The sequence below is a fragment of the Ammospiza nelsoni genome, chromosome 1 (assembly GCF_027579445.1).
Source record: "Ammospiza nelsoni isolate bAmmNel1 chromosome 1, bAmmNel1.pri, whole genome shotgun sequence".
NCBI classification, from domain to species: Eukaryota; Metazoa; Chordata; class Aves; order Passeriformes; family Passerellidae; genus Ammospiza; species Ammospiza nelsoni.
This window is the reverse complement of record NC_080633.1, coordinates 101,770,104-101,795,301: the sequence shown is the minus strand read 5'-3', so window position 1 is coordinate 101,795,301 and position 25,198 is coordinate 101,770,104. Positions and strand designations below refer to the sequence as shown.

Genomic DNA, 25,198 nt, shown 5'->3' with positions numbered 1-25,198 from the left:
ATTAGCACTTAAAACTGGGGGGCTGGGGGAGCATTGTTTTTTGTTTTTGTTTTTTTTTTTAATTAATCATGTAACTTAAGATAGAAAACACCATGGGAAACACCCCTTAGTGCACCTGGGATATAACTGATCCAGCATCTCGCTGGAGGCAGGGCCAGATCCCAGCTCACTTTGCTTGATGGTAAAACCTGTGTCTCTGAGCCTGATGCAAAGTCTATACAAATAACTGGAAAGCCTTGCATCGAGTTAATGGGCTTTGATAGTTTGCTGAAATGAATAGCAATGAGGAACAATAAAAAAAAAATCAGTCTCTACACGTGAAGATGACCCAACAATTAAACAGCAAGTTAAGAGATGTGTGAAAAAAAATAATGACTTGGAGAAAGAAAATGTGGGAAAGTAATTTCTGCATTTTTTCTCCCATGAAAGATTGGTTAAAAATGATAGACAGGTAACAAAACAAATTTAAATTGGCTGAATTCCTTCACATATTTCTTTAACCATCTTTTTCACAAGGATGACAGGTTCCCTAATTTTTGTAAAAATCATGATTTCTTTTATCTGCTTAGATATATCAGAAACACTTACAGGCAATCTTCCCCTGCAACACACACAGGTTTAAAACCACTCTTATTTTAACCTCATTTAATTTCAAATTTATTTTCTCAATGAGGCAGCAAAACAGCAAAACCCAAAGCACTAGAATATCCTTGGGGAATGTATTCCAGATGAAACCCAACACAGCTAGCTAATGGAAAGGGCTTTTTTGCTTTTGTTTAATATTTTATTTATCTATTTGTTTGCTATAATGGTTGGTTAGTGGGTTTTAACCCAAGTTTCCAAGGATATTTCATGTTTGAATTCATTCTGCCATCTTTTATTCTTCCTTTTGAAGCAGAACCACCCTTCTTCCCCCATCACTGTAGAACACTTCAAAAATGGATGAGGAAAAGGAAACAATGTGCAGAGCAGAACACTGCAGGTTACCAGGGAATAAAGGGTAACAAGTCCAATGGTCCCTAGATATCTCTTATTCTTCTCTACAGCAGAAAACAGCGTCAAGGCTCCAGGGAACAGCCTCAAAAGAAGGCTACTTTTCCTGCTGCTGCCATGGGGGATTGATAACCTTAAGCCAGAGAGTCACAGAGTTTGAGAGCATCAAAGTTTGCTCCAAACCTTCTGAACTGGACAAATAATAATTTAATGAGTCCTTTTTCAAATATGGTAGACTGGCTTTGCTTTAGTTTGCAAAGTAAAAGAAAACTTGTAGTAAGTTTTATTTTTCATAAGCTTAAAGAAAAAAAGGGTTTTGTCCATTTTCATTGGCAGAAAAATTCTCTTGTCTCCTATCCCAAGCAACACTGCTCTGTCTGCTAAGGAGCATCTCAGAGGCAAGGTTTTAACTTCAGAGTGTGACAGGCATCCTTCCAGCCTCTAGAGCTACCCTCTGCTTACTTTTATTGTAACACAATATATTGTTATGAATAATAACATCAACCTAGTTTCCTGCAGCATTCAATGTGTGCAGCATACCAGCACAAGGAATTTGCTTTTCATTGTCTCTTTTTCTCTTTTTGTCTCATCTGAAGGAGGGGAAGTGGGCACACGATTCTTCATGGATTTTTCAGCACAGACATACGGGAAGGGGGAAATAGGCAGGAAACCTGTCTGCAGTCGCACATCCATACACAAGAAAGTATGGATGTCATAAATAAGAATAGGAAACTAGGAAATCTTGCACAGAAAAGAGACAGGAGGGACATTATGAAAACAAACCCCAGCATTCCAGTGGTGGCATCTTCAATTCCACTTACTGCACACCAGGTAAACTATGCTTTTTCCCTGAAATTGCTTTCTGTTTTTTTTAACTCTTTATTTTTTTCCTAAAGTTACTAAAGAACCATTTCATTCACACTATTGCCCTCAGAGATTAAGGAAATTTTTGCACAGCACAATGAAGACAGCAATTTGTTGTTCTTAGGCATAAGGTTCTGCCCACATTCTCAGCTTTCAAAAAACAAAACAAAATTTTAAAAAGCCACCTAATTTTTTTTTCAGTGACTAGAATGTCACAAGTGCTGTGGGAAGGACAATATCCAGAATAAACTCCAGAAAATAGGCTTGAGATGTGTACAAACTTAGCACACCACCTTCCACAGAAGCAGAAAGCAGCACTTTCAAACCCTCCTTCTGTCTGCATGCCATTAAGAGAAGGCAGCAGTGACTGCATCCAGCAGCCAGACATTCAGGGCACGGAAGCTGGCTCACTCCCAGAGATCCCTTCAGAGAAGAAATCTGGATGCAGAAGGATGTGCTCCTCTGGGCAGTGGTGTGGAGCAGGCACACAGACTCAAACAACCAGGATAGGGCAACGATAGCTACAGATGTTATTTTCCCTAGAAAATATGAAGATACTTTATCTAGTTCAGCTGAAAAGAATATATATGTAAGCACTGAACAAAGGGTTTCTTTTGATTTAATTTTCTTTCTCTTTGCAGAGCTTACAATTCTGTAATTTCATTCAAATTTTCACAAAGCTCTAGTCTGTGAGATCAGAAAGAGCAAAGATCTTGGGCTCCCATTCCTCCCATTCAAGACAGAGTTGACTGTGTAGCTATAAGGGTGTCCAGAGAAAGCAAAACTGACAAAAGAACCAGGGAAAACAGAAGGCAATGAGGTGCCAGTCACAGGCTCAGCCCAACCCCTCGCCTCTAGACATCGGTGTTTTGAAAACACTGCTGCCTGCTGCCACTCACTGGAGAGGAGTGCATACAGACAAGGGGGTGGTGAGGAGGAGTTTGGGCAACTCAAACTGGTGGGACACACCAACACCAGAGAGACCTCTCACCCTCCCACACCTCTCTTTTCCAGCTCACAAGCACACAGCTCTCAGCACCCCCTGCCAAGCCAGGAGAGACACAAGCCATGCACTTTTCCACCTGCAGTCTGCTCCCCTGGACCCTGGAACATCTGCTGGATTTCAGTATCACTGGCTGGGGACAAGAGGCACAGGTGAGTATTGCTGATCTGTACTTTGATCATGACCTGTGGAACAGGTGAAGCCTGTACTAGAAGTACCCAGCCAGGTTTCATAGCAATCCAGCTCTGCGTGATTGCTTTTAGTTTCATCTATAACAGACTGCAGGATTACATTCAGTGTACTAGGAGATCATTTCCCAGCACTTAATTAGTCTGCCACAAATAGTATGAGCACTATCAACAAATTAAAGAAATCCCTGGGTTGCCTAATAATTTCCATTTTTAAAAGCACTCCGTGGCTTTTTTCCTGTGTGCTTTAAACAGTTTACAAATAGTTTGCTCTTTCTATAGTTACACAGCCTTAATTACAAGTATTAAGAGTAATTTCTCCCCATTTAGTTTGCTTGGCTAAGTCTTAGTCAAAAAAACTCAATAAAAGCACTGAAACCTTTGCCATTCTCACGTGCTATTAGATGATAAGAGTATTCTCACACTTACTTCAAGTGTGGTTATTTTGTCCTCACTGGAATGTGTTTAATTTGAGTGTTTCATTAGGGTATTAAGAGAGTCATACCTTTTGAGTGAATACTGAAGAGAATGATGAGCAGTAATAATTTTCTACTCAGCAGGGATTTGCATTTTACAGAAATCAGGGGCTGTTTAGATGTGTGATTCTCAAATGCATTCTTAAATCATGTGCTTTATTTTTTCACGTGCTGCTTCATTAGAAGTGATATTACATCAGGCCTAATAGAAAAAGGACAAACACTTTATTGTTTGCTTCTTTTCAAAGATGCACAGCCAACAAGAGCAACACTTCAAAGCTGCTGCCAGTTGGCAAGTTTTCCCAGTCCAAGCAGGTCTGAAGAACTGGAAGGTCCCACAGTGGGATTAGTATGTCAAGTGATGGAACACAGGTGCAGAATTAGAGCATAAGCAGTTTATAAAGCACCTCCAAGTGTGTATTAAAAAACTTATTGGAAACATTCTTGTTCTGCTCAAAATAATACACAACAAAAATGCTACAGTTCAAGAGAACTTGTCTGAAAGATATTGGCCCACTTCCTAAAACTGTCTCACACCAAACTTTTCTCTGCATCAATTTTACAAAATGAATACCCTGAATATACAAATCTGGGCATCTTGGCAACATTTTCCACAAAGCATAAAGGCTATTAAAATTTCTTTTCCCAGCTGAAGTGCATTGAGTATTTTTTATGCAGTTGCAAATGTTAGCTATTCACAGCACTGGAGGACAATGAACCTGTTACATTCTGAAATGAAAGCAAAGACACAAAGGAGAGAAAAAAGTATGTTTGATAGGAAAATGGGCTGGAAAGTGTAAAAGAGAGATTTCTAACAGAGAACAAGTCATACATAAAAATGTTGACTTCTATTGAAAAGAGATGCGAATGTAAACGTTTGCATTAAATCTAAACTTAATTTAGATCTAAATGAATCTAAGTTTCAGTCATGCACTTTTCATCCGCAGTGATTTCTTTAAAGACACTTTGCATGAGAAAAAAAATTCACAGTCTAAAACCTTCATACCACCCTATCTAACTACTAATTTGGAAAGGAAATTAAGTGGTGGAAATAATAATACTACTAATACTACTAATAATATTAATACTACTACTACTAATAAATAAATTCTACTACTAATAATAAATTCTATGTCCACACTTCAGTGCATTTGTTTTGTACAGCCAGTGGATGTAAAGCATTAAGACTTGTACAGGAGTCTCAGTAATATTTCATCCAGCTTTAAGAATTATATTTTCAGGATAAATTTCCTCAAGCTTTTACACTTTTGATGTCGTCACCATATCTCCATAGGACAGAAGGACAAAATGATGCCTAACTGGTTCTGCTTATGGGGGAAGAGAGCTCCTGAGAAAAAGGAACTATTAACAAAGTACACAGAGATGCAAGAGGGACTCACTTCACAAGGATTCTGCAATTGTTGGTGCTGACAGTTGCTTGCCTTATAACCTCTGGTCTCTGAAATCAGGCTGCAAAGCAAGATGATACTGAAATACAGGCAAGATCTCACACCTCAGGCCATCTCAGAGAAAACCTGAAAAGCTCCAATGTTAGGCACATCTATCCATACCTAGATAGGCACCCACTGGCACATCAGTGGAGCTTTGGTGATTAAAATTGTATCGCCAGGTCAAACACTTAGAAAATTTAAAGCAAAGAAACAAACTAGTTCTGGGACATGTAATCCCTTCAGAAGATTCAGACATCTGTAACCTCACAAGGACCAACTTTCCAAAACCTGCATATGTTTTGGTGCCTTGAGCATCAACTTGATAGTAATGTTATTCATTCTTTACAAAAGAGCAACAAACAAAAACAGGTTCAGTGGATGGCTTGGCAAATATCAAATACAGCAAAGCTTCCAAGCTACTGGTCAGGCTAGAAGAGTTGTGAGCAAAAGCAAATGCAACTTAACAGATTTTGGAGGTCTCTGTGAAACATTCTCTGACTGCTGTCAAATTTTGTTAAATTTTATTTTTACTATCAACTGTGTACACTAGAAAAGACACCTCAAAGAGGTAGTAAATGTCACTGCCCAACCTAACACAACCAATTTTATCATCCAAACATTTCGGATTTTTACAAGGGGAAAACTTATTCACTATTTAAAATTTACTCAAATTCACCTTATATCTTCTGGAATTTGAATGAGCCACATGGCTAGTAAGTCTTTATAGCTACTGTTACTTATGCTTTGCAGAAACATTATGTGTTAGTGGCCACATCTTCAATCCACAGAAGAATGAACTGCACTCCCTCTTTTTCTCTTCCTGTGCTCCTCAGCCCACCCTAATGTTTCACCTCTATAGCAGGAGGGCAAATTTGGATTCTTCATGACTCTGAATTGAAGAACGAGTCATGTCAAGAACTCTGAAAAGTCAACATTTCTGAGGAATGCAACACCAGCCTTTCAGAGGAATAACACATGAAATCCCAAGAGTCCACGAGTCCACAAATGTCAAAGGAAATCCCTCACACTACTGAGGTTGGATGTGCAGATGGAGAGACAGAGGAGATATTTATTTGATACAACCCAGCTTCCCACATCTTTCCAAGAACAAAGATCACCATATCAAAATCCATGCACTAGGTCAGCCCCACCACCAAGAAGTCACTGCAGTTTTAGAAGAAAAACTGTATTCAAACCGCTTAAGAACTTTAGTTCTCTCTCAAGTGGGTAAAAACTGGGGCCAGACTCTAGTGTAAGGGTAAAAAATCCAAACAGAAAACAAACAAACAAGCCCCTTAAAATTACTTATGAACAAAAAAAAAAAAAAAAAAAAAAAAAAAAGAAAAAAAAAAAAAAAAGAAACGAAGCAACCTTACAGGTTATTAATCCGACCTATTTTCTCATTGGGCATTAGTTTCACATTACTTGAGATTTTAAAGCAATTTCCAGCTTTAAATAAATACTGCTTCATTAAGGATTAGTTCACAAGAAAGATTATAAACTTTGGGTAGATTTTTTTTTTTGCCATTAGTGCCTCATAACGCAGCAATTGTTGAATTAGTAATACATTTGTCAAACCTAGTAAGCAATTACAGTTAATACATATAAAACAAATTACTGCTCCATTTCGGCATGTGAAAAGCAAAAGTTTGGCATGAGGTTCCAATTATCTACTTAACGTGAGTCATGCCAAAAACAGTGGGACAAATTGTATCTTAACTCCCAATGTGACCCTACTGAATCCAGCTTCTCTGCATCATGGCACCAGTCCCAAAAGCAGAGTATCCAGCAGGACTTGTCTGGGTGCAGCAGCCAGCCTGCAGAAACCAGAAGTCAAAGGGCAAGGGTGGGAGCTGCCAGTTCAGAACAAATGCAACAAGCCAGCCCAAGTGATTCCTCTGAGAGGGTCAAACTTCAACCAGGGATAACTAATGGCTTCTTTTCTACACCACAGTGAAGAAATAAATACATACACTATGTCAAAAATAATGGCCCATGCTCCATACAGAAAAACCTGGCACTAACAAGTGACTTTGTTTTGACAGGTTTTTGCTCATGAACTATGGACCCTGAAAGATCTTAGACAGCCCAACCTTCTACTGGCTCTCTTTTGAGAGTGAAGCAGAGACAGGCTGACATTGGAGATTAGGTTTTTTTTTTTTTTTAAACCCTGTTAAATAATTCAGGGCTTCATCTCCTGCACAGCTGCTCTTAGCAGTTTCCGTGGAGTGATGTGGGAGCTGTGAGCAAAATTATCTCTTAGCTTTGAGAGCTGCATGCAAATTCCTATTACATTGTATGCTGGAAAGCCTGCATTAAACCAATACAAATACCAAATTTCACAGGAGACAATGAAAAATTAAAAGCATAAAAAGGAAAATAAAGAGTCAATTTAATGTGTTGCTGTCTCACATGTCAGACGAAAGACAAGAAACAAATTCCGCACTTTGATTTATGAACAAGCTCATCAGAGATCTAAACTATCGCCCTTAAGATATCTCACATTTTGTGCATTCCTATGCCAAGAATTCAATTCTCTCAATTTTCTTTCTAAATTCAAGGAAAATATCTTTCTTGGGGGATTTGCTGGCACCAGCACTGTCTAAGGGCCAGGAAATGGTGGGATCCAGCTGAGCTGAGGATTGTGTAAAAACACTGAAGTGTACACAGTGATTACCTTGAAATGCAATCCAGACAGGATACAAAAGCTGGAAGAAATGCTAAAATTCAGTATTTTATGAAGGGCTAGGAGAAGAGGAGGCTCTAGGCTATACAGAGCTGAGGCACAACACTGAATCATGAGGCTCAGTAATGTGCTACTGCAGTTTATCATCTTTCCTCGGATGGAAGGAGTTTCTCCTTAGGTAGCCCATGAGGGACAGAAACACTGTGCATTTCCTTTTGTATCAGGCCCAACAAACACACACATTTCTCAAACCTTTTCTCTCATTCCTTCGTCTTTGAAGCTGGCCTAACAGAATAGCTGTGGATGATGGCTGTGTCATAAAGAAGATCCTCCAGGAGCTCAAATCTTGTTTAAAGTGAGAAAATTAACAAATAATGACTTCTTGATTTACTGCATACATCTCTCCCTCTCCCCATTAGTACTGGAAGTCACTGAAAAAAAGGAAATTTTTTCATTGCTGTTTCCAAATGCCTTGAAACCTGACATTTAGAATCTCTGTGTACACCTAAAAGACTGGAAATGTTCTGAGAGCCTTTGGAATGAGCCACTGGGAGAAGAATGGATTTGCCAAGGAGTGGTATCAGGACTATAAGTTTATGAGACTAAACATAATTTTATTTGCTTCATTCTCAAGAGATTCTTTCAGTGTCAACAGAAAGGGACCACAACAACACTCAGGTCAGATGTTTATGTGACTAACAAGCCAGCAATAGTGTTTGAATTTCTGAGAGAAGTGTTTATGTTGGGAGGCCTCCTGCTGCTCTCAGGAAGCAGGAACCAGGAATCATAGGTAGAAATGCAAGCAGAGAGAAAAATAAGGTATCCCATTACTGCAACAAGCCAAAGGATGAAGGGTGTACATAGCACACATTTGTCACTGTAAGAGGAAATGCAGTTCAGAAGAAACCCAAACACAGCATGTGAAGATATGTTGGGCTAATTGAACATAGACACAGTTATTGAATGCCATCTCTATAAGGCATAACATGCTTTATGTTTGGCACACAAATAAAGCAGTTTAGAAATTGCATTAAAGGACAAGTAGTGATAATGGTACAAGATTACACAAAAAGAAATTATTTTACATATAGAAAAGGAAATGGATCCTAATGTATTCTGTACATCTTCTTACATCTGCCACTGCACTGCCTACAGTGAATGAACATTGATGTGGAAAGCAATCCTCTGTCAAGGTTTGTACCCAATAAAAACTGAATAAGTTGAGAAAGGCCAATTCACTGCCTTTACTGAGGAGCTGAAAAGTGACCCTGGTGAAAGAGGAAGCTCCTGTTTAGGAACAAGCAGAATCTACATCAGAAGCATATCCACAGCTGAGAACATCTGCAGATAGACACATATTTCAAATAAAATTTTATAATGTTTATTCAAGTCATTAAATGTTTACATAATTGGTACCCTACGGCCTGATTTTTTAATGTATTACCATATGTCTTTTGGAGTCTTACTTCCTATTAGACTTTTGCACTGGTGAAATACTGTACTTTCTACTAGAAAACAACCCTTGAGAAAGACAGAGAATGAGGACATGATAAATTGAAGAGGAAATCTCCAAGAAGGCCCCTGAGATAGCTCTATGAAATCTGCTCCTGCAGGGCCCAATAGAAACATCAAGGTAAGAAAACAAGTTAGAAAGTAGATTGCCATCACAAAAAATTTGTCTTAGTAAGAAATAAACACTCACATGCAGAAAAGTTTCCTATCAAGGGCTGGCTGGCAAGGTATGCTCAGGATAGGTCATTGCTGAACCACAATATGAAAAAGCTGTCTATGCAAGAAAGCTTGAAAAATCTTCTTTTTATCCCAGCAATTTCTGCTCAATTTCTTGTGTACCAAGAAGTTTTAACTCTCCATGCTCAAAGCACATCAACCTTGAATTGAACCTGTTCTTCCATCACTGGGATGTATCTGCACAGCTATGATGACATTTGCTGACAAAATCCAGTCTAACTTCTCATGAGCTGGAACAACAACATAAGACCTGATCCTGCTCCTTCTTTATGTCATTTTTGTAAGATGATATTAGACTTTGGCATTCAAACAGAGTTTAACTATTACTCTCTTTAAAGAAATCTTCTAATAATGATTTTAGTAAATTGTTTTATGAGAGATTTCCAACTCATCTTCAGCATTTCACAGAGGCTACAGTGTTTTAGAACTTCCATACAGACACTGTAGATACCAACAAAAACCCAACAGCAGGAAGTTGAATTGTCACAAAGCCCAAGAACCAGAATTACAAATGGGTATATCTTGACTTGATGCCAATGATATCACAGAAAAGCAGCATTAAATTCCCAAGACTTAGCAACAGCAGAGACAGTCACAGAGATCTCCCAAAACAAAGGGTAGATGGAGCCACGGAAATTCTTCTAACATAAGGTACTTTGAGTGTGCAACAAAGGTAATGAAGTTTTAAAAAGAGGCATCAGCTGGGATACTGTCACATCAATAAAAACAAATCTCCAGGTGAAAGGCAGGTGAACATATGAAAACATATGTGAACACTGTTCATTTCAAAGCCGAGATTATTTGACTCTACACAAAGAAGAACAAGATTTCTAGTTAGACAGATCATTCAAAGCCTAGCCAAACACTGGGAAATATCCAGAGAGATTATGACCTAACTATCCACATCCTGGACTAAGAATTTCAACCCACCCACCACCCCCCCCAAAAAAATAATCACATTGTTATTTATGCTGAAATATTACCTAACTTTTTTCCAATTTCTGTGTTCCAAAATACACTAACCTTCTTCATAGTAATACATTATTTATTTCATTTAAACAGCTTTCATATAGAACCTCCAGCTGAGGAAGGAATAATGAGCAAACACATGTTAGGATAAAGTATCTAAAGAGTAGAGTGCTCCTGATGGGTTTTATTTACATCTGAATGGATTTAGCATCAGCATTTGGAAATTGCAAAGTCTACATTCCCCTCTCCAAACACAATTTTTTCAGCTCATAAACCTTTTTGAAATTTATAACAGTTTGCTGAGCAGTGTCTTCTGCATCCCATATGCTAGGGGGATGGGAGGTTTTATTAATATTAATGGAAAATTACAGCAGCCAAATTTTGGGATCATTGACCCAAATATAGAGGATACTACCTCAGAATCAAACACAGCCAAAAAAGGTACAACTCCAAGGTGAAAGTAGCTATTTGTACCACAAACAGTAACATAAACCAAAAAAACCCTCTATAAACATGAGATCACTCTGGCAATGATCCTAACTCAGAAAAGGGAACACGACAGTGAAAGTTTTAAATAAATGCAGTCACTGTGTGACGTGCAGAAGACAGAGAGGGAAGTGGAGCAAGTGAGAAATATTTATCCTGTTTTCCATAATCTGGTAGGTTTTTATTTTATTTTAAATACCAAAATTCTATTGAAAAATCCTAGCCACACATTCAACCTTTCGTTATTCGCAGAACTAGATCTTACACCTTTTCTCAAGTAAGGACAGAACACAAGGTTTTGTGACTGCTTTTGCTAAATTCTCCTTGCATTAGCACATGGGCAGACACCCAGCTAAGCCTTGCATCCCTCTCCACAGAACAGCCTGACAATGCACCTTCTACCTGCTCATGTTAAAGAGAACTGCTGTTACATATGTAAAAGATCTAGAGAGGGGGGGGAAAAGGGAAAATTTAATGCATTTAGGAAACATGGAGTTACCCTGTATGCAGTTCTCTCTCACCAACCCAGCACTGGTGGTACATCATTGCAGTGTGGTGCTCTAGCACCAGCAATGATACACACAGCATCACTTTTATGGCTTCCAGGGACACATCAATCCCTGCTAATGAAATGTTTATTTAAAATTAAATATTCTTTACTTCAATTAATAGCCTAGTAAAGTATAAGCATTTAATGGTGTTTACAATATATATATATTACTGTACAACAAAATTTAACTCTTGCAAAAAAAAAAAAAGTGAATTTTACATTGCTGGCACACAGCACTGTATTTACAAAATAAAAATATCCTGATATTTCATACAAGTTTTGAGAAATCTCTGAAATCAAGAGCTGCCACTACTTAAAATGTAAAATCTTCTGCTTTTCTCTGAAAAAATTACATAGCAAAACAGAAACTGATTTTTGCCTTCAGAATTAATACATCAGCCACCAATAAAATGCAATATTTATTGTCAATTCCTGCAGCTGCTGTTATAGAACCTTTCACTCTTTACTATAGCTAAAAAACCCAAAAAAACCAGGAACTGTGAACTATGAAGGGAAATGTGATACCATTTTTTACTGTTATCCAGAAAGACATAGAATAGATATGGAAACCCATCTTTGACTTTTTCCAGATGTTCATGGAACTCTATCAGCATTCCAGCCTTTGTTTTATGTGGATATAAATTCTGTGAACTTCCTTGCTCAGGATTTTGCTTTTTATCATATATATATGAGACAATTCTGACAATGTTTCAGTGGGGATATGAAAAGTCATAAAAACAATCTCAAAATTCATGCGTCATGGGTGTTGTGTAATCTGACTTGTGGAAAGGCTGTTGAGAGAACAGGATTGTAATGAACAGGTGGTATTTCACTCTCAAGACAATACAGTTTCATGAGCTGAAATTTATTTTGGTTAGAAGACTTCATAAAATTGTGATCTGATGAGAGTACAGTAGCACAAGAGGGGTCCAGTTCAGCATGGCTGTAGAACTGCTACACCAGGCAGAACCATCTACTTGTCAGCAAGACAAACCTGATCTCTACCAATTCCTAGAAGTTTTCATTTAAAAGCTGCATAAAAATTTTTAATGGCACTTACAAGTACTACTGGAAATTGAAAATTTTACTTAATTCAGTGCATTAGCTAAAAATTATTTATTCCCTCCCCCAAAATCCTGACGAGACAAAATCTGCATGAGTAGCAGCTTCAGGGACTTCATCAGAAATGCAAGTCCAAGTCATGGACTCTGAATGCCCATGTCCATCTGCTGACCCTCCCTTCTCCTCCTGAGAATTTTCTAAGCATCTGACCAAGAAGTGCAAGTTCAACAAACCATGCTTGCTCACTATCTCCATTCTGCAGAAAACAATCATTTACTGTGTGACCAGTCCATGTATTGTGGATAACAATACTAACATTATTTCTTTTTTGATAACAAGACCCCCGGCTTTTCTTCTTTTTTTTTTTTTCCCCTGCTAGCTCTAAAAGTAATACATCCCCTCTAATCTTGGCTGGTCTGTGCATATTTTTGGAAGCCCCCTGCTTGGAGTCAAAGAAGTTGAGCTTCTTTTCTATTGACCACTAGAGGACATTTTCCTTCCTCGTTGGTACTTACAACTTTCTAAACCTTGGACAATTTCATGGAATTTTATTATTGAAAAAATGGTGCTGAAATGTCCTCTTCCCTGCTTAGCAAGGCTGTCTAATTGCATAATTCAATCAGCCTGACTCCTGAAATTGCACAGGTTGCTGTGCAGTACTAAAACTTAATAATCACAAAAAGTTCCTGCTGTAATGAATGAGGCCCCTCAAGATGAAAATGTGCATGTGTGTTTATATAAACAGAGAGAAACTGAGCACAATCTGATAAAGGCATCTCTTGTCCCCTTCACACAGCACTGTTAGTGTTTCTGCCAGTCTTGTACTTTATTCCTAGTTAAACATAAAAATCAGATAGTCAAAAATAAAGAAAACTATGTAAATATTCCTCTCTGAAATAATGAGAACTGGGAGACCAGTAACTTTTACAAAGCTGGAATTGTTGCCAGCACAACAGCATCAACTCCAATTATTTTTTATTCTTGCCATGTTTGTCTGGGATATTTTAGAATCACAGATTCATAGAATCAATAAGGCCAAAAAGACCTCTAAGATTACCAAGTCTAACCATCCGCACCACCAGAATATTCAATGCCAAACATCTCAAGTGCCACATCCACATGTTTTTGTTACCTCTTCCAGGCATGGTGCTTATAGGACTTTCACCAGTATGTCTTTTCAATTCCACAGGTTTCACACTGCAGCTGTGTTTAACTACCCCTAGGACCACCACACCCTCCAGGTGTATATAAGATTTTTTAGGATTAAAATTCAGTTTGGCACCTAAATTAGGGAGTACATTTTAAAGAATGATGGTGATTTACTAGACTCTACATTGGGACCTATTCTGGATGTAATTTGAGTCTTTCGTCATGTCTACAGTGAAGGTAAGAACATCAGTTCCCTCATGAAACATTACATTATTTGCAGACAAATTTGTGGGGTCTAGAAAAAGCAGGAATTTTCTGGAGCCTGCTTTGTAGCCAGCCATGGCATCACCAACAAACCACATGGACACAATCCCATGATGAGGCCAAAGTCTGCTGGCTCTAAAGGATGAGTTAAAAAAAAAATCATCCTTTTGTGTTTCAACATTCTGAATTTGTGTGCCAAAAAGAATTTTTGTGCCACCATGAAAAACAACTTGATATTTATTTTTTCACCATAGTGATAGTAGGTAAGGTGATACATGAACAAAATAACTTAAAATGCTATCAGTTCTTATCACTGGACACTTACCGCTCTCTGCTGGGAGCTGGTTATCTTCTTCTAAAATGCAGGAGTATACACTTAAACATACAGTTTTACAGATATCAATGACTAATTAATGTACTCTGAACTACATTACTCTTGATTTCCTTCAGGAACTATGTCCATTCACTGTTCTACACCCCATAAGCTTGGTAAAGCTTTTGACAGCCACTGGCTGGAGTGCAGGCTTTTGCGTGTTTTACACTACTTCAATGTGAAAACTGTGTTTAACTTGTTTACAGTTTTAAAATCTGCATTCAATGATATCTGATGACAGATGAAAATCAACTTAATTCTCTTAATCATTTGATAGATACTGTGTTTTATTCTCCCTACTTCTAGACACATAAAAATAGGACTAAAGATTTCATGAAATATTTTTAATTTACTACACCCTTCACTGATGCTATTGAAAATCTTCCTGGTTTTAGTCTAGATGATGACTATAACATCTCTGAAATCCAGTTTCTTGATTGCTTTAAACAAACCCCTAAAGAAATGCACTATAATTAAATTCAGCAGTAAACACAGTATGTATGCATTCATATACGTATATGTTAAAGAACTTGCTATCAGGAAAAATGCAGGAGTTGAAATGAGGGGGATGTTTATGACTTTGGAAACCAAGTCTAACCTTTAAAATTCAGTGTTCTCATCCTTCCAGAGATGTAAAGGGTACTTTTTCACCCTTTGTGAGTGTTACAGAATTGTTCGTAGTTATTTTGTTCTTTGTTAAGAGTAAGCATTGACAGATGTGCTGCACATTGTTTATGCAAAAGGTGTAAGGTACAGCACTTTCTGGCATCCTGTGTGGTTACTGATTTAGACTTGTATGTCTGGCAGAACTTGGAGGGAATTTTGAGACAAACTTTCCTTTTGGAAGTAAACTCAAAGCATGCAAATTCCAATTGTATTTGACCCAGGTTTAGGACTATATTCTAACACACTGATGCAGGAGAACCCACCAAAGCATTTCAAGTCCAACTCCATTAAGAAAACACTTTTCTCCTAATGGCTCCAAGCCTATTTATGTGAGCAACACTTTTTGCTTTGTTTTACAGGGTGATTTATTTTACATCACAGCTTCCATGAAGGGCTCAGTAAACTCAGCCCTTTCAATTAGAGGTTAACCTCAACTCAAGACCTCATTTTTGTCCAGTGCAGCCCCTAGCCCACACTGGCCAGGGAAGCCCACCCACTGGGGTGTGCACTGCCAGGGATGGCCCATCAGAGCTTCCACCCCCAGACACAACACCTGACCTGTCCTTGCAGCTGAGGTGCCCAGCTGGTGATCCAGCTGTGCAGAGTGGCTGCGGTGAGCAGCTGTCATCATCTCCACTCAGATTTGCTGTTTGCTTTGCAGCTGCTGACATAAATCACCAAGAGGCGCAGAAGGATGGAGCCTAAAGGCTCTGGCCCAGGGACCAACCCCTCTCAAACTTGCAATGTGGACACAAGTTCATGCACAGGTTCACAGCATCACACAAACGAATCAAGTTTTCTAAAAATACTCAACACAATTACATGATGAAGAGCAATCCTTAACCATGTAAACAGCCAAACAGAAGAAACAGATCCCCAGAAATAAAGTGAAATATTTATTCTCAGTGGAAAGTATTTGTCTAAATAGTGTCCAACACACAAATATATAGTTTCCTACTCCCAAATAGTAATACTACAATAAGACTCCCCAGTAAAATATTTATATTACAGTGATTTGAATAATCAACAAGGGAACATTTCAGCATGGTCCCTACACCAGCCCAGAGATGCTGGTTGCTTAAGCACTGTAGTGCTGTCCTTACATATCTCATTCTGCTATAGCCAAACCCTGCCAAATGAACCTTGATAACCCGGGTCAGACCCTGCAGACAAGTTTTTTCACTGTAATCATCTGAACAGCCAGTTTCTGATTTTGCTGGTCTTCAAGGACTTTGTACAATACGGAGAACAGGTTTTGTAGTAGCTTGGAACTTAAAAGCGGTTGGTAATGTATGCTGATAAGCTTTTCATACAAAGGTTAAACATACAACTAGGGGACAAGCAAGCGAGTGGCTACTTACAAAAATGTAGAAGTCTACTCAGCACATTTAGTTCCTAATTTACTAACAGCACTAACCCCAAGTATAAATCAACAAACAGTTGTGCTTTTCTGCTTTTATTTCCTTCACACATATATTCTGCTCTCATCTATTCAAGTTTTATTGAATTCTTCACAGCTGGCCTTGATTTCTTCCTTCTGTTTGCTACTTCTGCTTCTTGCTTTAAGAGGACAGAGGGAGACAGAAAACAGCTGCTCCATCTCTCCTACAAACAGCCCTAAAACAAGCTGACAGTGATGGTCACACTCTATTTTATCACCCTGCAGTCATCCTAGCTACAACTGGGACACTAAAAAGAGAACTGTCCCAGTTTGCATCCCAGCATCAGCAGGTACACTAGGTGCTTCCTTGGGTGCTCCTTGGGAATACCTTCCAAAGTCCACCAGCTTCAGAAAGAAGCTGTAGAGCCCCATGGGACACCCAGCAGTTTCCCAGGTCTTCTCTCCAATGCAATTCTGACTGTCAAAGATACAAACTGTGAGGGGCAGTGAGAAGGGTGACCTCCTACATCAGGTTCTCTTGAATGGTCGAACACAAGTGAGTGTGCCAACACCACTGTAGCAGAATAATACACACTATACAATGGAGTCACATACCATGCCTCAAAGTGACTCTCTAGAATATTGCTCAGTTCTCACATGGCAGCCTGTGAGTCCAGAAATAAAGACTCCATAAGTACAATGAACTAAACTGCTAAGTAATAACACCCAGCAGGAAATTAGGCAGGACTTATCATACATGCCTAAGAAGCAATTACAGAAGCTTCTGTTTCCCCAGTCATAAATTTCCTGGCTCCATAAAGCTGCATGGAAAGTGTTGAGGAAATGTTAACATCTAATGTGCACTGAATGAAGGTAAAATTTACTTTCATATACAGACTAAGCTATTGTTCTAAGTTTCTGTTAAGACAAAAAAGACATGCTAACACCTTTGACTAATTAAAAGTTTCTCATTGGGTGTGTTCCACATGTTAAACATTCTTGACTCTTAGAATCATTGAAGTGACTGTCAGAAGTGCTCCCTGGTAATAGTGTACAATCACACACCTTTCTAGGACCCAATATAATGACCATATTGGTGCCACCACATCTGGGTCTCACTGCAGTTTTTTACAGCTAAGCATTCTTTTTAGTCTCAAGCTCTTCATGACTCCATAGAGAAGTTCCTTATTATTATTCTTATGACTCCAACACTGCACATCACCTATGCAAGAAACAGTACATGATGAAACCAGAGAGTGATAGGAAATATTATTTCCTTTAAGTCAAATCTCCTGCCTTTCTGTAATTTCCTAGGTTTTCAGAGGTATTTGCCATGTGAAATAGCAAAACAGGAGCTTCAGCTCTACTTCAGTGCTTGTAAGAATCACTGTTACTAATCTCTGCAGAGGTTCTGAGATTTTCTGTCTCTCAGTGGAGAGCTGGACAAATGGCCATTTGCTGCTTTCTAGCTCATTATTCTGCAAGCTCAGTGGCTGATAAGAGGGAAGCTGTGAAGAAATCCTATTCTCCTTATTCTGTAACGGTGGTATTTCCACAAGGCCCCCAGCCACCCAAGTGAATCCTGCCACAGGCTGTAGGGTACAAACAACAGAAGAGGAAAAGCTTCTTCTTAGAGGAATTCACAAGTCAAAGCAGGGTTTTTATTTTTTAATCCACATGGCACTGGGCAGATGTCACTAAGAGACAGCCTTAACTGCTTTGGATAAGAAGGACAATATCCATATATTGACTTTTGATAAAGTTTCCACAGTTAGCTTTATAAAATTCTATTAACCTGCATTCTGCAAAGATTTGCAGCTTCTCGTGTGCTCAGCGTTTAGCAACCTGTTAGTAATATAAGCAATAAAGTCACATAGTTTGCTGGGAACATAAAACAAAGTCAAACCAGAAGAAGTAACTTACTGTCCCAGCTTTGCTGGGATAGAGTTAATTTTAATCCTAGTAGTTGGTACAGTGCTGTGTTTTGGGTTTATTTTGAAAATAATGTTGATAGCACACTGATGTTTTGGTAGTTGCTAAGTAGTGCTTACCCTAAATCAAGGACATTTCAGTGTCTCATGCTCTGCCAGTGCAGCAGGTCCACAAGAAACTGGGAGGGAGCACAGCCAGGACAGCTGACCCAAACTGGCCAAAGGGATATTCCATACCCCAGACTGTCATGCCCAGTACATAAACTGGGGGGTTGGCTGGAAGGGACTGTTTCCTGCTCAGGGACAGGCTCAGCATTGGTCAGTGGGTGATGAGCAACTCTGTTTTGTGTGTCACTTGTGTGTCTTGAGTCTTCTTTCTCTTTTTTATTTCAGTAAAATTAGTAGAAGCAGCAGTAGTAGTTTACTTTCTTTAAATTATTAAACTGTTCTTACCTCAACCCATGAGCTTTTCCTTACCTTTTTTCTCCTACTTCTCCCCCCCATCCCACTGGGAGGTAGAGGGAGCAAGCAGCTGTGTGCTACTTACTTGCCATCTGAGGTTAAATCACAGCACACATCTTTCATAAAACCTGAACAAACAGACTCTCCAGGCAACTGGCTGTCTGTACTGATTTAATTAATAAATACTGTAGTTCAGGACTTCAAAAATATGTAGGCATCGAAGTTCCATTAAAAATAGACTTTTATATTATGGAATTTAGTATTATCAGTCTTCCTGGTAGCATGAAGAATCTGTATAATCTCTTCTATTAAAATATTGGTTTAAAATTTGTTTTTCCCACTGAGGCACCACTCACCACTCTGGAATTCATCTAGCTAAAAGTATGGACTAAATTTGTACTATATTGGCTGTCATAGACATCACAGCCTCAGACAACTTTGAGTTTAAAATATATAAACTCTCAATGAAAGGTTACTCTGATTCTTCTGCAGTGCTACAGCTGGTTGTTTCACCCTATAATAGCTTTGCTAAACTGGACATTCCATAGTTGTTCTTGAAACAAGAGTTCATTTCTGAACCTTCTTGCTGTTTGTACAGAAACCACACAAGTACAATCTGATGACTGTGATAACAGAATAAACTGTTTCTTAGATGTTTAAAGGCATTATTTTTTGCTCAGATTTTGGCCAAGATTATAATCTTTTAGTTAACACACAAAAATATGATTAAAATGTAGATGTTCTGCAAGACAAGGGCCACTTATACTGGAAAAGACATTGAAATATCAATTTCACTGAGCAAAAAAAGGAGTATGATGCACATACAATTGAGGTCACTGAAGATCTCAAATTTGCAGTTAAACTATTTGTTTGGAAAGCACCTTAAGCATTTGCCTGGTTGAGATATGGATGTGTTTGTTTGGGAAGAATGAGCTGTTTTGCCTGGGGTGCAGTGCTTGAGCACTCTTCAATGAAGATAAGTTAGCTTTTATTTTGGTAAGCAGAACCATTGGAGAGGACATAATGACTTTTTCAGTATAAAGATGCTTACTTTGCTATGACTTCTGCTCAGAAGCTTCTTACTATTGTAAGAATGGCATTAAGAAAATGCCAAACTTACTAGTTTTCTTAATGCCATTTAGATTAATTTCATTTCATATGAAGCAATAGTTTTGAAAGTAAAACTGCCAAAATTATCAAGACAACTAATAGGAAAATACCAGAATATTTTTCATAAAATAGTATTTAAAATTTCCAATATTTTAAAAATATGTATTTTCAAGGCAGTCTCCCATGAAATGATGTGTCAAAACAGCCAACAAGGGGCCATGAGATACACTCAGACAGGAGTTGGGCCAATGACTCATGGTATTTGAATAACTGGCACTCATCTACCTTTGAACTAGAAATATGAAACCCTATATTAAATCTCAAACTTTTTGTCCCTTTATAAACAAAAGCAACATCTTTATTTCCACTGAGTTAATTAATCCAGCAATAAACAACAACCTTTACCAAAGCTATACTTTACAAAATCAGCACAACCTTAGAAGTATACTCAGGAAGATACAAAAGGCATGAAATCTCACCAGGTACATAGGAAGGAGTAATGATTCAATCCTATGAAAGGTCAGCTTCAGTCCTGAGCCTGAGCTTTCAATAAATGGTGAGACATAATTTATTTGTACTGGGTACTACTGCTTCCTAATATAACAAAATACCTCAGGGACATGCTGGTAGTAATGCAAACATAGGATGGTCTTTTAAGCCAAGAAATAATTTCAAAATTTATCCAAAGCAGAAAGTTATTATGATTCCACAATGGTGGCATGCATTTGTTTGACATTCACCATGGCATACCAGAGACAGAGAATTATCTGATTTTAGTTCCCATGATCTAACAGAGAAGCTATCTAGGCAACTTGGTGCTTTAAATCTATTCTACCCTTTTCTACATATAACCATTTTGTAAATAAAGCACTCCAAGTAGGCACAATAAACAAAAGATTCATAGAAAGTCTATAGAAGGATTTCAAGGTACCCATTTAAATTCCATCAGTTCATTTATGTGATGTATAAGAAAAATATCCAGAAATATCTTAAATGCTTTTTTGTATTTTTACAAATACTGACTACAAACTTACTTAGTGAGTAGTTGTAGTCCAAGTTACATTTCTCATGAACAAAAATAGTGTCCCAGAGAATAGGCATTTTAGTAGACACATTCACAGAAGTCAAGATCAAGGTATGATAGAGGAGCACAAAATAAGAAATGGAAGTACATCACTACAGGGGAAAAAAAAAGCAGACTTCTTTTAAAGGCTGACTAAACCCAAGAAGATACATTTATAGTGTGTATACTTACAGAGTATTATGATGAGGAATAATTGCACTAATTTATTGGAAGTAAAGTTTAAAATTAACATTGTGGAAAACATTCCTGCTAGTGGTACTGCCATTTTTAAAGATTTTTAAAACTAGTCCTAGGAAAGAACCATACTGTAAATACTGGAGAATGCAACTATTACCTTGTGGTCTAATCTTCAACTGCCTGCCTGACGGGTTCTATACTCAAAAGATCTCACCTGATCTAATAACCAGAATTTTATTCCATCAGAAATAAAAACTTAATAATGAAATTCTACTACTGCATGAATACTGATATATTCAATATCATGCTGTCTATTATATAAAGATACCAGTGAAGCTTAATTACAAAGCTCTTGATGGCTTAGGATTAGCTCAGCTCACTCTTTCTGTATTAATTCTTTTCCTTTCTATGTCTGGGAGGTATTCAATGTTAGCTCCACACACTGAAGTTGTGGCTAACCAGAAATCTTTCATTAAGCTAAATAAAGACTACTTTATTTAGCAAAATTTTATTAGTGCTAGGCAATAGTCACAAGGCTCTTGAGAAACAAGAACCTTCTGTTGGCCAAACATTTTTAAACACCTCAATCAACATGCCAACATCATTTAGAGAATGCTGTAGCATTTTGTAGCCATCCTGAAATAAAAGCTATATGAACTCCAAAAAAGGAAGGGGATAAAAAAGATAACAAACCAAAGAAGCTAAACATTCCAGGAATTATCCTAAACTGATTTTGAATTATTTAAGTCCAAGATAACAGCAGAATGTTTTGAAATGAACCTGAAATTCTATATGTCTGGTTTGTGTGTGCAGATGGGCTCAACTAAAACTGCTTCTAGACATAAAAGATAAAAGGATGGTTGATCTTCATTTCCAAAATGAAACTATAACTGTATAAGCTTTAAGAGGTAATAGTCTTTATTGCACCTCTAATTTAAATATTTTTCAAGTGTTTCTGTTACCAAAATGAAAATATTGTCATAGGTTTTTATACAGTAGTGTAAAAAGAAAAACTAAAACCAGAAAATGATCTTTTGATTCAGAAAATTGGCATTTGAAAACATTGAGACAAACTAACCTACAGCATTTGCAGACAGTATTATTCTGCCCTCTCACCTATTTCTGAAATTTCCAGGAGTTAGATTAACCACACAAAGGCCTCTGCAAGGCATCTTGTCCCAGACAACACCTCCCACTTTGATTATTGTTGGTATCAAACTTCCTAATGGCGTATTCAACTCCTGCATCCAGATCGGCGACAAATACACTGAGAACAGGACTGCCTCTAGAGCTGAGCCCTGAGGGTCCTGGGCCCCACTCACCACAACCCTTCAACCCCTGCCCTTCCAACAGTTCATCAAACAAGCACATCTTGAACCTACCAAATAATTTTTTTCTTGGAGGACAGTATCAAAAGCCTTACTAAAGTACAGGGAAAATACATCCACCACATTCCCTTCATCCACTGGGCAGGTAACTTTACCATGGAAGGATATAAAATTAGGTAAACAGGAGTTTCCCTTAGTGAACCTGTGTTGACTTGCATTGTCCTTTAAATGCCTTTAAGTCGTATCTAATATAAACCTTTTTACACTTTTTTCAGGAACTGAGGTTAGAATAACTGGTCTGTAGATTTCTGGACCTTCCCTCATGCCATTTTTGTAAATTGGAATAACACTGTCTGGCTCCCAGTCAGCAAGGGCCTCCCCAGACTCCCATGACCTTCGGTAGATAATGATGAGGGGACCTGCCATAGCATCCACTAGCTCCCTTTATGATTTGATTTACTTAAACTTGGGGACATACTACAATTCTAGAAAAATCAAAACAAATACTAAAGGAAAACTAAAAATTTATTTATCCAAAACCCCTAAAGGTGTTATTGCAGAAGGCCCCTACCAGAGAAGCCACTACCAAACAAGAAGATAGAAAAGTCTTGATAAATAAAACTTTCTAGAGAGAAAACAGGCAATCATCAACTTCCACTGTACTATAAGAATACTCACCTACATAAACATGGGATTGAAAAAAGCATGGTCTGTTTCCAAGAAAAGGATTTGTGGGTTTCAGTGAATTACAAATAAAAAGTGCGAGACCATTGCAAAAAGCACCATTCAGTAACTCCTAAATAGGGAGTATGACTTGCAGACACTTGGGTAATTGGTATATTTCAGTATATGCTACTAAATTCTCAGCTGAAATAGTGCCTAGCTTTGGACACTAAGCTTCAAAAAATATCTGAAAATCTAGGAGAAAACAGAAGTAGACCAACAACAATAACAATCTCCTTCCTAGAAAATGCAGTGCATGAAGAAAGTTTGAATAGGCTGAGGCTGTGAAAATAGAAGAGAATGACAGAAAAGAGTACATATGACAAATGTGACTGCAGCCTTCAAATACAAAATGGGTAACCATAAAGACTAATGGAAAGTTTTTCTTCATTTCCACATCAGGCTGAAGGATGAAGACAGGATATTTTGACTAATGGAAGAAAAATTTCCTTATGATAAGCATCAGAAAAGACTGTAGCTGTAAAAAAAATGTTTTATTAATAGTGGATCTGGGTCTGGCTGGAGAAACAGAACACATCAGTCTTCTAGTCTACACTGCTGAACTTCTTATTGAGCAAAAAGAGTTGGATAAACATTAACAGCAAGTCTAAAATGCAGAGATCATAACACTGTGAAGATGCCATGGGTGAAGCGCTGTCATTTCTCCAGCTAAGGCTTAGCCCACATCTGCAGTCAGTTTTGTACAGCCCTCCTCATATGGCTGGGGAGCAGTGGGGCTGTGTCACTGAATTGTTACAAGAAGTACTACCAAGGTCCTTTCTGGAGCGGGAATTCTGTCCTCTCCTCACCCACACAGGAACATCAAAGTTCTGGTGTCATTAAATGACAATAATTGACCTTATTCCTGACCTAGCAAATGCTTTGGCCTTTTCCAGCCCCTACATTTACAACAATCTTTAACTTCCCCTTCAGCATCTTGGGGGTCCAGCAATGGCAGCATCAGATTGCCCTTTTTATTGTTTTTATTGGCTTCACCTGGATCTCACTGACTGTAACCATACCAGTAAACAAAATGGTGCCAGTTTACTCAGTATTCAGGCACTGAAATTCAACAGCTGAATATTTCATCCTGCTAAACAGTTTAAAATCTCTTGGAACAACTTTGGTCAACCAGCTTCTTTCACAAACAACTTGGGCACAGTTTGGGTGTTCCTCTGGAACAAATACCATTCCCAACAGGAAACTTCAAAACACCCTTTGGACTCAGGAGGCAAAAAGAGCTTAATGGTGAGTGTGTGGGAATGTCATGTCAAGTGGCCTTGGTGTCAGAGAGCAGTCTGATAACATTTAATGCACTCCTACAGCTACACCCCACTGCCCTGTGAGGCCCCAGGTAAGGATATCAGTACTAGTGGCAGCTGAAAGAGGAGCTGCTACACTCAACAAATGTGAATAAATAGTAAAAAATGGTACATTTCATCTTAAAGAATGGAGTCTTCAGGATGAAATAATTATTTCAATTCCACTGCAGACCCCAGTTACCGCCACAAAAGGAGGAAAAAGCCAGTGGTTTATCCACAACTCTCAAAAGCAACTCTCTCTTAGAATTCTTTACTCATACAAACAGTGTCTAGATGATGCAATTCCTCCAATCTAAGTAAAAATTATGGCTTTATAGTCATAAGAACGTTAAACACATACAGAAAACAATTATTCCAGCTCACTCCATGAACTACATACAATTTTGAAGAAAAAAAATTATTTAGACTCTGAAGGCCTGATTCGAACCAACAGAGCCCAGGATATTCCAGGTGAAACTGGCATTTCATGAACACAATTATGCCTTTTACTTTAGGAAATGGTTTAAGCTAAAGGTGAAATGGTAATGCTCACTTAAATAACAAAATCCTAAGAAAGCTTGAAGTCAAATCCTTTACATCACATAAGGTTTCTTGTGCTGAATTGTAGTACAGCTGTTTACTCAAGTGGCTGCAGCATACCTTGTGATAAATTAAATGGACACTTATCAAGGGTAAAGTTGACAGGTTTAAATGTTAAACGTAAGCATGGGAAGACAAGTACAAATAGTTTCTACCTGGAGGTTACATATAT

General features: G+C 38.1%; 1 protein-coding gene across 1 annotated transcript in view; it reads right to left on the bottom strand.

The window, feature by feature from the left end:
* PIEZO2 (piezo type mechanosensitive ion channel component 2) overlaps positions 1 to 25,198 on the bottom strand; it is a 285,705-nt gene that overhangs the window by 157,577 nt on the left and 102,930 nt on the right. The window lies entirely within an intron of this gene.